The 17,244-nt window shown below is 41.8% G+C and overlaps 1 protein-coding gene across 5 annotated transcripts in view; it reads left to right on the forward strand.

The window, feature by feature from the left end:
• Positions 1-468: 468 nt before the first annotated feature.
• The window catches only part of slc20a2 (solute carrier family 20 member 2), a 55,261-nt gene continuing 38,485 nt past the window's right edge, over positions 469-17,244 (forward strand). Inside the window, exon 1 of one of the 5 annotated variants that reach the window (XM_037778772.1) lies at positions 469-876. The gene's annotated coding sequence lies outside the window, so the exon portion shown is untranslated. Of the gene's footprint in view, positions 877-9,597; positions 9,747-9,824; positions 10,100-17,244 lie in introns of those variants that run through there. The other 4 variants (XM_037778765.1, XM_037778771.1, XM_037778766.1 and 1 more) reach the window with 4 other exon arrangements.

Consider the following 17,244-nt stretch of genomic DNA (forward strand, 5'->3'; position numbering starts at 1 on the left):
ATTCTAAATGTGTCCAAGTTTATTCCTGGTTGCAGTGTGACAATGACATCAGCTGACAGGATGTAAACATGGACCCAAACTGTTGCCAGGCAACGCAATTCTGTTGCAATTCCGTTGCAATTCCTTTAAAATGCACTAAAACGGAGCGTTTCAGACAGAGGGTAAATACAGGTATATTCAAGCAGACAGTATGAGGAAAATACGTTTTTTTTGTATCATTATAGCATGTAAAAAGGTTCTAGTAGAACCACAAAATACAAGTATGAACCTGAAAATGAGCAAGATATGGGACCTTTAAGTGTATTTTTTTCCTCTCCCCCGTACATGGTGTCACCCTGCCCTCACCAGATTGACCACTACTCCTCTCCCTCTCCTTCTCTCCCTCCTCTCTCTCTCTCCCCCCTCTCTCCCTCTCTCTCTCTCTCCTCTCTCTCTCCCTTCTCTCTCTCTATCGCCCTCCTCCCCCTCTCTCCTCTCTCCCTCTCTCTCTCCCTCCCTCTCTCACGCTATTCCCCCCCTCCTCTCCTTCCACCCCTCTAGCTGTCATCCTGAGCAGCGTTGAGAGAGAGTCGAAGGACGGCTCGATACCTAAACGCCCGGATGAGAGCAGCAGCAGGAGACATTCAGAGCAACATGGTCGCATGAAACCAGACCAGAGTCGAGAGGAGGACACGAGAGGAGGACACGAGAGAGGACACGACACAGAAACACAGAACCACTGTGACTGCTGGAATCCGGGACATTTTCGACGCAGCCCACGGAGGACTCTGGTTCTGGGAAAATCCAGGCAGCGATATACTGTAGAGGCGTGTAGGCACGTTTCACCCTCTCTCTCTCTCTCTCTCTCTCTCTCTCCGGTGGTGTCCTATTTCGTCGGTAAGTACATTTTGTCTGGCAAAAAAACCCAAAAAACGCTGCCTCTGTGTGTCTTTCCCCTCTTTTCGATGAGGGGTTTCTGTGTTGTTTGGCCACTTTCTGTGCGCATTTCTTTGTGTTGAGCGTTTAAAGGAGGAGGAAGAGGAGGAGGAGGAGGAGGAGGCCTGGTAAGTGTTCAACAACACACTAGACATGGATTCAAATCAGCTGCTGCAGCGAACACACACAAGCGCTGTAAACACGTGTGTGGACATTCATCGCTACAAATGTTGCGTTCCACCACCGAACGCCGAAACGTTCGAACGCTCCACATTCTGTTTCATTGTTGCAACTAAACGAGTGAATGGAAGCTGCTACACGTGTGTGTGTGTGTGTGTGTGACTCCACATCCGATACAGAACCAGTCCAGATCCTCTGTCTGGAGGTCTAGCACCGGTCTGAACCAGTAGTGGGGGCGGGGGGAACTGAGATCACTTGTCCCCCCCAGAGCACAGCTCTCAACAAGCATCTAATCACTGCGCTGTTTATCACGCGAGTTCATTTCACTCTGTTGAGCTGTGTTCCGTGCGCCGAGCACATTGGACGACAAGGCGGGTCGACAAACTTGGGCATGCGCACTGAGCACCGCTACTACCGCCCCATTACCCAGAGAGAATAAGAAGTTGCGACCAGTTTGTTGGGATTCCAAACAAACCAAATGTGGGACAAAGAGTATGTTTGTGTGGGACAATGTGGGACGCCTTACCAAAGTTGAGAGTTGGCAACAATTTTGATATAATGTCTATCTAACTTAAATAATAAACATTTCTATTCTGCCCCTTATCTTTGTAACATCTCTGTGCTTTGCCTGAATGCATCCAGAAATTGGAACATCTCTTATTGAGCTGCACGACATGAGCTGTGTGGCCTCATGTTGTATTCCTCCCTGTGTGAAATTGAAAAATAACTGGCAAATTTCACAAAAAGGGCTGCAAGGTGGTGCAGTGGTCAACAAGCAAGAGGGTCTCCTCTTCAAACCCGACTTGGGGTCCTTCTGTGTAGAGTTTGCATGTTCTCCCCGTGTTAGTGGGGGTTTTCTCCATGTTCTCCGGCTTCCTCCCACATTCCAAAGACATGCAGTTTAGTTTAATTGTTGACTCTAAATTGCCCATAGGTGTGAATGTGAGCGCTGTCTCTATGTGTCAGCTCTGTGATAGTCTGGCGACCTGTCTGGCGCCTTCGCCCAATGTCAGCAGGGATCGGCTCCAGCCTCTGAATAGGATAATACGGATAATGAATGAATGAATGAAATTTTACAAAACAACTCTGAGAATCTCCATCCGCAGGCTTATAAATTACTTATGAGTAATTTCACAGTCTTTGTAGAAGCTGCTCTTCCTTTTCTTTGTGGTAATTTCCATCACATTCCGTCTAAATCTGCAGAGCTTGTGACTTTGTGGTGACACTCAATCTTCTCCTTTGGCCATAGCGTAGCAAAGAGGGTGAAATGTTAACCTGCATTTGACCCATGTGTGAGCAGTTTGACAGCAAACACAGCCCAGTGATGACAGCCTTCCCTGCTTCCTTCACAGCCATTGGATGAAAGCCAGATTTAAAAAAAGCGTCTGTCCTGCAGTGGTTTGACTTTTGAAAACTTGAGCCAATGAAAATGTGGGACATCGTCTCAATATGTGGGACAAGGGATAAAAATGCTGTGCAGTCCCTTGTAAAGTTGGACACCTGGTCCCTTTAGTTGGGACTAGTCTATCCCAAACATCTCTGAAGTGCACTTCATGCCGTTTATTGTCACTTTGCTGGTGTGTCTACCTTGATATTGAACTGTGAGTGGTCTCATTGTTTCAGTAGTACAGCACATAGAAACAAACATGATCTGTTCACCTGCAGATATGTACTGTACCTGTGATGGGAAGCCAGACTATTATTGTGACGGACAGTATGTTATTCCTGCCAGGGTGAGCCTCTTCCTTTATCACCATTAACAAGGAAAACCACAAACACTGGCACAGTCAACATAGAGGGGTGGAAAGAACAACAGGAACACACTGCTAAATAAGTACTCAGATCATTCACTAAAGTAAAAATAGATACCACACTGTAAAAAGTTCTGTACTTAAAATGTAACTGGAGTGTGTGTGCTCTTAAATGCACTTAAAATATCAAAGGTACTCCATGCAGAAAAATGCCCACTGTGAGTGCTACTGTTAATTATTTTGTTATTAGATTATTATTATCATAATGATGCATTAATATGTAAGCAGCATTTTACTGTTGTAGCTGGTGGAGCTAATTTAAACTATTGACTACTACTATTTACTGTTGGGTAATTTAATCTATAACAATGAATTATATTTCTTTATGTAAAATATTAATTTGTAAAGTAAAGTAACTATGCTGTCAAATGCATGTAGTGGAGTAAAACGTACAATATTACCCTCTAAAATGTAGTGAAGTACATAAAATGGAAATACTCAAGTAAGGTACAAGTGCTGTACATCAAATTTGTACTTAAAAGGTACAGTGTGTAGGATTTGGTGGCATCTAGTGGTGTTGTTGCAGATTGCAACCAACTGAATACCCCTCCGCTCACTCCTCCCTTTCTAAGGCTGCGGTAACGTGAGCTGCCGAGTGCAAAACCGCGGTAACGCTGTTATATTATACACTAATGAAAACATAGTTATGAATATTATATTCCACTTCTGCTAATAGATCCCCCGACATGTTACACACTTGCACTCTAAGTACAGTACTGAAGTAAATACTTAATCACATTTCACTACTGTAATGCAGACCCTACACAATTTGCCATAGTGTAAAGTCAGCAGTATTATTGTATATCCATTCTTATATATATTGTTACATGTTCCCGTTATTTTGTCCACTTCCTCTTATTCCAACTATAATATGTCAAATTCAATCTTCATATAATTTTCTTTACATTTCACTCACCCCACACTAAACCTATCTTATCCTACAGGCAGTGGAAGTACAGAGCATTCATGCAGCCAGACTGGGGTTTGTGAGTTAATGATTAATCTGCTTATTACGATAAGAAAGAGTGAGAAGAATGCCGGCGTCTGCCGCTACCTCACATGCTTTTTTTCTTTTTAGTTATTTTCCCTCATAAAAGCTTTGCAGAGAGAATGTAGAGTAACATCAGTGCTTTTACACCGCGGGGGGGATCGTAAACTGGAAGAACCACATACACTGATTGCTGTATTTTATCTAGCCACAAAGGTTATGAGAAAGATATGAAATCGTAGTATGATAAGACAGGCTGATTAATGACTTCCCTCCTTTTACACACCTTTATGTAAACATTAGAGAGCACAGTGTGGGCTTGTGTTGACATGCTCCTATGATAAGGACCACGACGCCAGCCTCTCCCTCTCCATCCCTACATTGTTTAGAAACATACTGTACACACCCATTTATGAAGAAGTAATAATGACAGTTATTTACAGCTCCTCACACGCTTCTCTTATGTTCATACCTTAGATACGCTTGTTATTTGTAGAGCTCTTGAAAGGGGAAGTTCTTGCACCCACACAGTTTAATCTCCTGTTTTGCATTTGAAGCCACCTGATTTGCTTTCCAAGAAACATTTCAGTGAAACTTGTGTGTTGAAGAGGAGGGACTTCGCCTCTCTATGTAGAAAGAAACAGATGGCAGCAGCAGAAACGCTGCTAGTGTGGACACCACACGCTTGAGAGCGTACCTTCAGCGAGGTAGCCGTCACGTGCTGCTCATGTGTCCTGCAATGGTGCTGACTCGTCAGACAGCTTTGGCCGAGAGGAAAAACTAATATCACCATTGTTGCCCTCCTTTTGGCTGAGCCTTAATTAAATTGTTCTATCACTACCTTGTGGAATTAAGGTGGGTTCACAGAAACATTAAGGACAGATTCAATTTATATTTTTCCTGTACTTTGACCTGCCCTTTGTGAGTGTAATCCCTCAGGGAAAAAAGAAAAAGCACTGGAGGCGGAGTGATTCACAGTAAATTGGCAGTTCCGTGGCGACAGGGTGCAGCCACAGCTTAGACCACACCGTCAATAGAGTCTCTTTTATGCTAGCCCATAAATCCCAATGCTTCACAACAGACACAGACACAGAGCAGTGCATATTTAAACAGCAGTTAAGTCAGGCAGCTTAAGCTTGTGTTTTGGAAGTTGCGTGCTGGCTGTCAGTGGAGGAAGGGAGGTATGTGTACATTGTGTAATGTTTTCATGTTCAACACTGTGCTGAGAGAGCAGAGTCAGACCAGTTTTCATGGAGGTGTGCTTTTTTCAGTACACGTGCACCGGCGGCTTCAGTTTCTAAGAACTTCCTGCCATCCGTGACTCCACCTTTAGTTCCAGCTCGATGTTAAATTCACTTAAGGCCTCTCGCTCCGTGGCAAGAATGTCCTCCATGAGCGAGCAGGTCACACGACATTACCTCACAGCCTCGCTCTATGCGGGGTGTACCTTCTTCTTTATATGCTGTGTTTGCTTTATGAGACAAAGAGTGGGACAAGATTGATTGCAGTAGTGCTGGAAAAATGTATTCATTAATCGATATGAAAAAAAAAATCAGCAACAATATAGATTTTGAATAATTGTTTAAGAAATGTAATCACACAAAAATGGCAAAATATTTGCGGTTTCTGTATTTTCAAGTGTGAGGATTAGTTGTCTTTCTTTGTTTTATATCTATATATAATCAGATTTACTGATATCTGTATTTTAGTGTTAGATGGATAACATATTCTTGTCATACTTGCACTGCGCTGTCTTGTTACTTATCATCCGATTTATCAGTGTAGCTCCATCTTTGGACTGTTTGTCAGACAGATTTTCACTGTTTTGTTGACATTGTTCGTCATGCGAGTGGCCCTAGGAATGGCAGTGTCAGTCAGTCCACCACTTTAGTTCAGACGGAAATATCTCAACAATTATCAGATGGATTAAGATAGACATTTTGTACAGACTCGCGTGATCCCCAGAGGATGAATCCTAATGACTTCCATGATCCTCTGTCTTTTCCTCTAGCAGACTTGTGTTTGGTCTGAGGCCTCCTTTAGATTGACCTCTTAAGTTGATTGCCGTGACTCGGAGCACCTGTCTGAGTTGGTATAAATGCCAGTCAGGGGGACGGCTGTATTTCATCCTGAAGAGGGCAGAGTGCCAGAACATTGATCTTCATTAGTTTTCCCATTAGTTTTTTTTATCTCTAGCACTGCAATGAGGTTAACTTGATTTGTGGCAACTGTTGGATGGATTGCCTTGAAACTTGGTGCAGACATTCTTGTTTCCCTCAGGATGGATTGCAATAACTTACTGATCCCTTAGCTTTCCCTGTAGCGCCATCATCAGGTCACATTTTAAATTTGTCCATTACCTACAGTACGTTTATGACCAAATACCTGCATGCTATCATGCTAAATTCAAGTGCGGCCTGCGGCAAGCTGCCATGCAATTTTTACAAAAAGCTGTCTGGGTTGTTCCCAAGCTCAGCAAACTGCGACCGCTTGATTCTGCGGCGAAATGCGGCCAAATAAAAGTTGGGAAAAGTTGAACTTTTAGCAGGGAAGTGCAGCCAGAGAGGCTCCATAGCCAATCAGTAAACACATCCTGTGACTCCTGTGACATGTTGACCTGTGTTACAAAGTATTTCTTCTCTCCTGATTCACATGAATACACCACTCCGCTACAGAAAGATGTAATTATTGTAGCAAGCAGCACTTTGCAGCTGCCTGGTTTGAATTTGGCGTTAGGATTTAGCTCAAAGCACCACTGTGCCTAAGCACAGTCTCACAGAGCTGCTTGCCTGTAGACATTTAGACTAAACAATTAGCTGATTAACCAATAGATAATTTATTAGTAATTAATCAGTAATGAAAATAATCTTTAGTTGACCTACAGCGTAACATAAAAGCTGCTAGCTGATGGATGCATTAATGTTTTATATTATATATTTATAAGTACAGTCAGCTTTCAAAATTTAGAAGTGAATCCACATTTCCCAAGAAGACATGACCTTGAACTCGCGGACCGACATGGGACATGAGAAAAAAAGCAGTGTATGGAAAATGCACAGGAGTCGGTTCTGGTTTCCATGACGGTAGGGCCCCGTGCAGGCTGGCTCCTCTGCCAGTGGGTGTGTCTGCGTCTCTCTGTGGGCGGAAAGGCAGTTGGCACCGGGGCTGGCAGTGTCACAGTCAGAGAACAGTATGTCTCTCTGATCGCGGCCCACCTCGCCCTCAGAGCACAATCACGCTGTTATGTCTGAACCCTCCTTCGCCATGGCAACATCACATGATAGCACAGAACGAGTGGGAATCTTCATGCTGTGTGTGTCTGCTTGGAACAGCATTGCTTAATCCATGTTATTGCTGACAAACTGGTTAAGCATGTCATTAATCACGTAGAGACGATGACGCGTCTTTTCATTTTTTTATTAAGAAATGTCAAAATGAGACACACTGGAATACACTGAACAGTAGAGATTAGGGGAGGTCGGCATGCAAGGATTGTTGTTGTTAAAGGAAACCGGGAAGAGCACACAATAAGCAAGTCAGCGATGGAGACAGTTTTTCAGATATCACAGTTCCGTGAGTCTCTTGATGATTTAATTTGAGCATTGCTTCGGGGTCAGGGCTCCATTAAAGCCTGGGAAAGTAATCCAACCCATTCCAGCTCTTAATTAGACTACTTTACAACCACTGCTCCAGTTTCGTCCCGGTATTTAACCAGATCTAAGTCTCCTGGATGCAAAATTACTCGAGGCTGCATTTATACACTTAAATATTTGTGGTTCGTACACATGTATATGTATGCAGCTGGTTTCAGGGAACTCCTGTCTCGTGGCAAGCTGACAACCGATAAAAATGCTGGAATCCCATATAGTCTGTCCTCCTGTTACCGCTGTCACGTAGCCCCGCATTCTTCTTTCACCCCAAAGTGAGCCTTAATAGCTCAAAATGCTCAGAATCTTTACCGACATGTCTTCACTGAATGTTTGCGGTATTTTTCAAGGTTTCTGCTGTCTTCTTGAGAAATATCAGCATTTACAGTTCGCATTGACTCAGTTATTTAATCACGCTGGCAGCCATAGGCTTCCCGGTACTCTTGGTTGCTTTGAAGCCCCTCACTTAAATTGGGCAGGGTGACGCATTACGAGAAAACCTCTATTCTTTAAGTTATGGCCTCCTCAGATTCTTCCCATAACAAGGAAACTCATACCAACTTGCATGTAAACAATTAGCCATTTATTACCCTAGGTAGCGTGTGACTGCTTATGCTGGTTGCATGGTTTTTCTCTCTGACCTGTTGTGTGTTTTTGGCTGCGTTTGTGCTCTCCACTCGGGCCATGAGAGACGTTTTGTAGTGTTTCTGGTGGCCTTCTGTAAGCGGCAGGGTCCGTATCAAAGCGCTGTCACACAGAGCGTCTCTTGTTTGGGTGCTGGCCCGGTGTTAACTATGCTAATGACAGGCTTACTGCTGAACTGTGAGGCATTGTGCTTTTATTTATGGGAAGTAGAATGGACATTATTTTCCTATTCTTCTCTCTCAAGTACATTTGCTCAGGAACACCCAGGGCTTGCTTGACTTTAATGAGTCATGGTTTTGCCACCGAGGCCTGGGGTCAGTTTGAGGCTTTGGAAAAAGTTTGATGGCAAAGCACTATAGGAAATATTGAGAGAAGCATGGGAAAAGTTATTCTTGGCATTTGGGATGATCTGTCATATATTTGTGTCTGGAGGATACAAATCTGTGCTCCTCCAAAATTCTAAAAAGCTAGTTTTCATTCAGGAAAGAAATGGCAATAAAACATTGACAAAAAATACTTCATATACATTTTAGGGGTGGGAAAAAATCAATACAGCATAGTATCACAATATTTTGCGTGGTAATATTGCATCGATACATGGACGCCAAGTATGTGATTGAAAACTCTGAGATGCACAGAGTGAAAACTATATCTTATTAGATAAAACAGATGTTGACAAACTGCACAATTTGCAGTTGAAAAATGTAATAAATCACATGCATATTTCAAAATGTTAAAAATCGCAATAAGATCATATCATAACTTATAATATCGTTTCGTAGGGCCTCTGGTGATTCCCACTCTTGCAGTATGTAATGCTTCTCTCCCTGGTTGTTGCCTAAGTTTGAGTGGGTGGTTTGTTGAAAATAAGATAACGTCTTGTTTATCATGGATTTTTTTCTCTTAAGACTTCCGCTGTGCGAGAAGCTGATCTGGTAAAATGTGCACTTTCACAGAGTTTATTGGAGACAATTTTGTGATTTCAGTATGAACATAAACTTCTTATGTATACATATTTTCTCAATTAATTGTACAGACATAACCTCACAAACAAGGCATGTGTTTTTCATGTTCTCTCCTGGGAAAAGAGGCTCAGGGGGCTCTTTTGTCCTTGTTCGTAGAAATGGTGATGTTTGAACAGGTGTGAGCTCACGTGTCCGTTTTAAACTCTCCTTGTGTGTTGAAGGGTGTGACAAGTCCCGGAGATGAATGATCGACCTGGTCCACACTGTTGTGCTGGTAATGTTACCTCCTGTTTGCGTTCGATTGTACGGATGGGGCAGGGCTCCATGTAAGGATGAGCAGCTGGCTGAGTGGTCACTGCACACACTCATGTGACACTGCTATTTCTAGCCAAACCATTCCTCCTCCTCCCTACTGCCTTTAGCAACAAGAGCGAGTGGTGGATATGTGACACCTCAGAAAGCAGCGAGGCTGGAAGGTGAGGGCAGTTTGTCAGAAAAAGTACTATCTGTCCAGAGAGAGCCACCTTGTGTGGGTGGGAACAAGCTATGTAGAACAATGGCATGTACTGTACGAATATAAAGGATTCTGTTCAAGGTAAGAGCGATATGAAGGTATGGCGCACATCTGTCATACCAGTGGACATGATGTCAACACATCAGGTGATAGTGTAGAATGTTTCTGGGTTGTGGCTTGGTTGCGTATTTAAAGGCACCGGGGGCGTGATGAATAAACGACACGAGAATGCAAAAGGCTTGCCTGCAAATATTACATGTCTAGGGCTTTTATTGTGAAAGGTGAGAACAGAAGGAGTGGATCTGGTCTGCGCTGCCTTTGTCAAAGTTGAAAGGAAAAATAAAGTTTGAGGAATACCAGTTTTGTTAGTTCTTCATTATCTCCGACTCCGAAAGTGGCTATGGTGTCACGAAAAGTGCAGCTGCAGGCTACCGGTAAGCTACGCTGTGTCATCTCTGAAGTGTTTGTTGTTGGGTCGGTTTCTTTGGGTGACTTCGAACATCAAAATCCTTTCAATTGATTTTCAAATTAGAATTGAAATCGTGACACCCCTATTGATTACTTTGAGAAATCAAAGAAGCCATATTGACCCCAAAACTGCAAATCAGTGTGATCAGTTGAGGTGACATCTTATACTTTATATGTAACATCTCTACTCATGACCAAACTGGTCCATAACATATTAGAAATGTAAACAATACCTCTCTTTGTTTTACTGAATGATTTGTACAATAGTGTGACAGTTCAAATACTAATGCACTGCAGGATTATAAAGTAAATTATGTCTTCACCTATGAGACATTTAATTATATGGCGTTGTAGGAATACTATTGTGATCACATACTGTATGATGACTGCACTGAATCGTGTCATTACGCTTAACAAGCTGAGACTACCTAACGCAGCTTTAGAGGGCTTTTCTTTTTCCTTTTTAAAGGGGAATTAATCAGGGTATTCAAAGTGAGTGGAGGATATGATTAGTGGTCTAATAAAGGGCTCGTTGCCGTCCTCTTTAATAATGCTAAATTGTATAATTGGTCCTCTTTAGATCTGTGACATTCCAAACAGAGAAATGAGCACAGTTTTGGAACGGAGTGGATGGAAAATGCACCGGCACCAAAAATACTTCAGTACTACAAGAACCCCTGGGGAAAACACTGAGAGTGGAGTGTGTGCAGAATAAGCAGATCCTATCTTTGGGCAAAAGAGGCTTTTCCAGGGTAATGTCAGGCCTTTAAACTGTGGGAGACAAGGATTAAATATTGTTGAAAATCTCCGCTGTGAAAAAGAACTCCTTGTGCTGAACAGGTGATGACATCTTCATAATGTTTCACACATTCCAGCTCGGTTACGGCTCCACGGTCAGTGACCCCCTCCACCTCCAGCCAGTAATGCTGAGAAGGCTTACCCAGCTTCAGTCTGAACTGTAGGCAACAAACCTGTCAACATCATCTTTACACATACACACTCCTGTTTGTGGCTTGTGAAATATATGATCGGGTGCATTTCTTTCCCTGTTACTCAGGGCTGAAGTATTTTAATAAAACGTTGTTACATCCAGTAAAAAGACTCCAGCTTCACTTGCAGTCAAAGGATTTTAATTGTAACAATGTTTCCGCATGCAGACCTTCTAACCAGCAAATTATTTTATGTTTTTTTAAAATAACCTGACGAAGGTCTGTGTACCGAAACTTTACAATTAAAATTCTCTGACTGCAGGTGAAGGACATCGTGTGGGCGATTTTTTTTGCTTAATATTGTCAACCCGAGGTCTTCTCTTACGCACCTGTTGACAAAAGTTCTGCTCTTCTACGTTTTTGTATCGAAATATGTGATTTGTAGGAGTGCAGTGAAGCTATGAAGCGAAAGTTTGAGGAGGTGAAAGAACATTTCAGGCTACAGAGTGTGTTTTTGCTCTTCCGACAGAGTGGTTTGTCTTCTTGTAACTAAATCTAGCAGGTAGCTGAGCAGGTGTAGTGACAGACAGCTGATGAACAGAGATGTCTGAATCTCTCAGTTAAACTTTCAAGCACATCGTGTCCTTGTTTTAAGCCCAGCACCTTAAAGTCTCTGAAGTGAGACCTGCAGGGTTTGAGGCTGTGAAGCAGTTTGTCCTTGTCAAGCTGTGAAGCTAACGTTGGCTTAAGCAGCTATAAGTGGGCAAATATGCAACTTATCAACCAATATAAAGTCGCTTTTGAATGTCATGATTATATTTGAGTAATGTTGAGTCATGTCAAGTACGCCACTAATGTATTATTTTAATAAACATGCTAAATCGGTCAAATTTTCTATAGAAAACTAGTAGGATTTGCTTCCTGGGAGTCCTCAGCACCAAACAACTGCTTGATTTGATCAGATTTTATTAATGTATAATAAGTGGTTGCGATATATCGGTATTGATGATAACCACGATATATATTAAAAATTATATCATGTTAATAATACACATATAATAATGTGTAATTAATCCAGCGCCTCTAAGATCATTTTATATATATAGTTATGGTTATAGATTCTTTCTCCACCTCCCTATACTCGTATTTTCAGTGTAATTCATTCGCCAAAAAAGAGACAAAATGCATGATAAACAAAGTTAAAGATGAATTTGACTGATGGCACTATTGTTATTGTTGTTGTTAAAATGTTCTATAGATCTATAGATTGCGATAATATTGTTATACTGAAGTGAAAATCTGATATTGTGACCGTCCTAATGTAGAAACAGAGTAAGTTTGGTGGAGTCATATCTTGCTTATGTAGACCATAAAGACAGGCTTGTACTGCAGTTTAATTCATAGCAAACAACAGCAATTTAAATGACAATATTGGTCTGAGAAATTGCAGTTAGATGATTTCCTCAAATGGTCATTGATGTCTATGAAGGAGGCTGAACCCACTGATGTGTTTTGCCTCCGTCTGACGCTCTTACTGTTTGTTCTGCTGCAGCTTTATCTCTCTCCTCATTATCATCTTATGTGCGGCAGCGAAGAGGCAAATTGAAACTCGGAGTGGCGAAGATGCATCTAGCTGGAGACACTAAGTGATCTTCACATTCTGCTATAATGGAAATATGTTTTATACTGCGGCAATGATTGGGTCATTATAAAGACATGTCGGGGGGGAATATAAAATATACAAATCAAGTATATATTTAAAACGGTGGATTACTTTAGAGGCAGCTGTTTATCTCAGCATTTGTTCAATGAAAACAACCACAGCTTGCAGGAGGGTACAGTAAGACAAACTCAAACAGACAGCGGTAACCTTTTGCTGTGGCAAATGCTGTACATGGAGTGTTTAGACTTTAAATGGCATTTACAGCAAACTCCATGCATTTAACATTCTAGTGGCACATGAGAAAAATCTTGTGCCCCCTCCTGGTGGGGCAAGACGGCATCCTGATTTGAGGCGAAGTCTCGAGGAAATGATTTATCCCAACAGGATTAGAGGTGACCCAGGCAAACCCCCTCCTTCTCCCCATTTACCCTCCATCACCGGAACACCAGCAGACCACTTGTCACAATGAGTTTCCTTCAGCGTGGAGCATGCTGCGACAGCACTCAGACACAAAGGAAGTAGCACATGCTACACACAGCCTCAAACGATGCTGTAACCAAAAATATCTCTCCCTCGAGTCACTACAACAGATGTATTAAAGCTTTCCTTTAATAGTCTGAGATGGTGGCGTTCTGTAGGCTGGTGTTTCAGTTGACGGACAAAACTAGAGTAATAATAAAATAGAATCTCACAGGTCTCCTGTTTATCAACTTTGATTACATAACAATTACTGTATTTGTTTGAGTATTAAAGGAAAAAAACATTTAGTTTTACTGGTTGTAACCTGATTTGCAAAATGAACACCTGTCCTTTAAAGCTGCAGTGGTTTAAATAAAGTTATTTTTATAAAACGGTCACTATATCCTGACAGTAGTGAGACAGGTAATCTGAAACAAATCATGTGCCTCTGTGTCCTCCGGTGCTCCTAATGGCATCTGCAAGATTTCACAGACCGGAGGAAAACAACCAATCAGAGCTGATCTGGAGTCTGCCGTCCAGCTGCCGTCTCTGAGCAGCTGTCAATCACTCGCAAACTCCGACCAAACGGTCAAACTAGGCAGCGCTGATCAAATATGAATCAATATTCTGTTACTGTTATGCCTTTTTCTCTCCTCAAATGTTTTCAGAAACATCTTGTAGTGTACTGTTTAGCTGTGAAATGAGAAAGTTTATGACCTGGCAGTCATGTTGAGATCAGTTGAGGAAATACCAAGCACCGCCCACCAGCCGGAGCACAGCCAATAGGAACGCTCTCTCTCTCTCTGAAATGACGTGTTATTGGCCAAAGTCCGGCTAGATTTTCTAAAGCCTGAAAACAGAGCCATGAGGAGGTGCAGAAGTCTAGTTTGAATTACTTGAATTACAATATGCTGAAAGATTATTATGGAATTTTTGCCCAATGATGCCAACAAATATTCGGCCTACTGCAGCTTTAAGTTGAAAAGTACAATCTGTGTCTGTGTGTGTGTGCGCAGCATGCGCTGCAAGTGTGCAACACTACTGGCAAACATGTGATAGATAACACTGGTCACAGTGTGTACTGTGTAATTTTAGGATTAACTCATTCATGCTGCAGCAGTAGTTGTAGCAGCATGGATCCAACTCTCCTGCCAGGGAATATTTTCACTCTGTTGACAAGTCAAGATTGTGATTTTGTTGGTTCACAGATTTGTTCTCTGTCAGGAACCCGTCGGTAGACTCTTCAGTTTCTATCTTCATCAATCTTTTAGGAGGAGAACTGAGTTTTTGTAGTTCTGAAATCTGTCAGATTGAATGGATCTGGCTGTTGCACAACACAATATCCTCAGTGGCTTAAAAAAAGTTGATGTTGAATCTGGGTTCTCTGACAAATTCCCTTATGTTGCCAGAGAGGATTTAAATCTGTAAGGTTGTCATTAGTTAGTCATACTTGTGATTCATTGTTGTACAAACATTGGAGGGACATAGCAGACATATCTTCCCTAGAGGGAATCCAACATACAGTTGATCTCCAACAGTGAAGACATGCTGTGCTGAATTCCCCAACAGTTTACTCTCTACAGTATTGTTTTCATATGGCCAGCTTTCCCTCCCTATTGCATGGTATGGTAAGAGGCGAGCACACCAGGAATTGTTGTCAATTATACAATATTGAGTGGTAAATGCGTATTGAACTAGGTCACATATCGTTCAAACTAGGCAAATTTGTTTTAATGCTACTAATTTCTATAACGCAGAGAGAGATTTACATCAGGAAATCTGACCACAAAGTCAGTGCCAACTCTTTTTAATACTTTGTGATACGGACACAATTCAGGATTCACTTTCACTTTCAAGCCCTTGTAAGGGATGTTTTTTTTCCCCTTATCAATTGCAAACATAAAAATAAGTCTTGAGATTGTATTTTCCGGTCAGTTCATAAACTTAAAAATAAACGTCTCCCTTTGCGAGACCCCTCGATGCGATTAAGGCCTACTGCTGAAGTCGTCATGTGAAATTCCCCTGCCTGTTGTGACCGCTCCAAGTACCATTCTTGCAGCTCATATTAGCTGCGGCTAATGCTAGCAGCACATTTTCACTTAGTTTTCACCTAGAATAACAGTGGAGAGGTAATCCGCTGACTCACTGATTTGCAGGCCTAATCCGGCCAGTCTCGTGTCTTGTCTTCTGCTGCGTGTTGGCGGAGGTTAAACGTATGGTTAATACAGTGTGTGTGTGTGTGTGTGTGTGTGTGTGTGTGTGTGTGTGTGTGTGTGTGTGTGTGTGTGTGTGTGTGTGTGTGTGTGTGTGTGTGTGTGTGTGTGTGTGTGTGTGTGTGTGTGTGTGTGTGTGTGTCAGTGCAGAGGCCTGGCATTCCTGCAAAGTGGTGGCAGAGCAAAGGACCCCATGTCCCCCCCCCCCACCAACGCCACTACGTGCGTACAGCAGCAGGTCTAATCAAAGCACTCCATAATGCTGTTAGCTGGGTCATGTGCTGGAAGCCTGGATTAAGAGCAGGAGGGCACAGGTCACTAGATCCAGCTTAGGAGGGCCGTTCACTCTCGCTCTATTTCTCTTTCTCTTTCACTCTTCCCTTCTTTTAACCTCAAATGAGGGGACACCGCCATGCAAGGTCACAAATGTCCCTCATACTATAGTTATTACTTATAGTTAATTATTAGAGTGGTGCAGGGGTGACATAGTTTTGTAGGCTAACCCGGAAGTTAGCATCGCGTGGGTTCCCTCGACAAAAAGCCAACGGGATTTTTCCATCAGGTTTTGGATTATTACAGAAAATAAGCTCTGTGGCAAACACACGTTTATAATACTTACACGTTTTGTTCAGCAAAATAATCTCCACAAATGAACAGCACTTTTATGATTGTTGAAGCGTGAATGCAATCGCCAGAAGTAAAAAGCTAACGTTAGGCTATAAACCGACTACACCACGTCGCATGAGCGCGAGTATACACAACGAGGCTGTAAAGGTTGATGAGTCGGCGTGATGACGTTTAGTAGTCTCATTTAGCCTCTTGTTAGCAACCGCCTTTTTTAAGAAAAATAAAGGCTTCAGAATTCACAAGTGGGATATTTATTGATGTATTTTATATCGTAGAACAAAACGTTATTTCAGGCATCTCACTAAAACTCATTCAAAAAGACTTCCAGACGAGGGAACCGGAAGCGCTAATATACTAACTCATTTCTGAGTTTTTGGACTCATTCTTGCACCACTCTATAGAAAAAAACATACATTTTCATTTTATACTATACTTAAATATCCACAGTTGGTTTATCAGCTTGTTTTTTTTCCTTACCTGCTGAATTACTTCCTTTTCCTGAAATATGTCCACAACAAAGACATGGTGATCTAGCAACGCAGATACTTTTAAACTCTGTTTATGTGTTTATTCTTTAACCTTTTACCACCTGCTGTTCAGCCTTTAGCACCTTAACACTATGTTGAACTTTCCCAGACCGCTACGACATGAATATGAACATGTAACATACACTGTACATGTATAGATAGATGGATTACACTTTCAGAAAGACCTGTCTTGAAAATGAACAAAGTTCAATGCACAGCAAGGCACCTGGAAATGTATTTTATATTTGTAATTAATTTAGATCTCTTTCTATCTGGGCCCTTTTCTGTTAATCAGTGTCGAAAGCCTCATTAAATCAACTTTGATTCAATATTGTAAAACAATAAAAACCTGAAAAGGAGATGATTATTTTTTATAAGCACAACTGAAACCTTAAAATGAGAGTTACAGGGACTGTGATCAATTCAAATGCAGAGCCCTCTGTTCTGATTGCATGAAAGAGTCCACATTTTTACATAGATTTTATGCATATGGTGGTGTGTTCTTTATATTAAGATAGTTTTCCTAAAATTAGATTTACAAAATTGCAAAATATCGCCTTGCTTACAGTATAGCAATATATTGGATCGTAACACCTGTATCATGATACGTATCATATCGCCAGATTCTTGCGAATACACAGCCCTACTTTACAGTGTTTGCACCATCTTCAGATATTTTTTTTTATTTTCCTA

This window comes from Sebastes umbrosus, chromosome 8 (assembly GCF_015220745.1).
Source record: "Sebastes umbrosus isolate fSebUmb1 chromosome 8, fSebUmb1.pri, whole genome shotgun sequence".
Lineage (NCBI taxonomy): Eukaryota > Metazoa > Chordata > Actinopteri > Perciformes > Sebastidae > Sebastes > Sebastes umbrosus.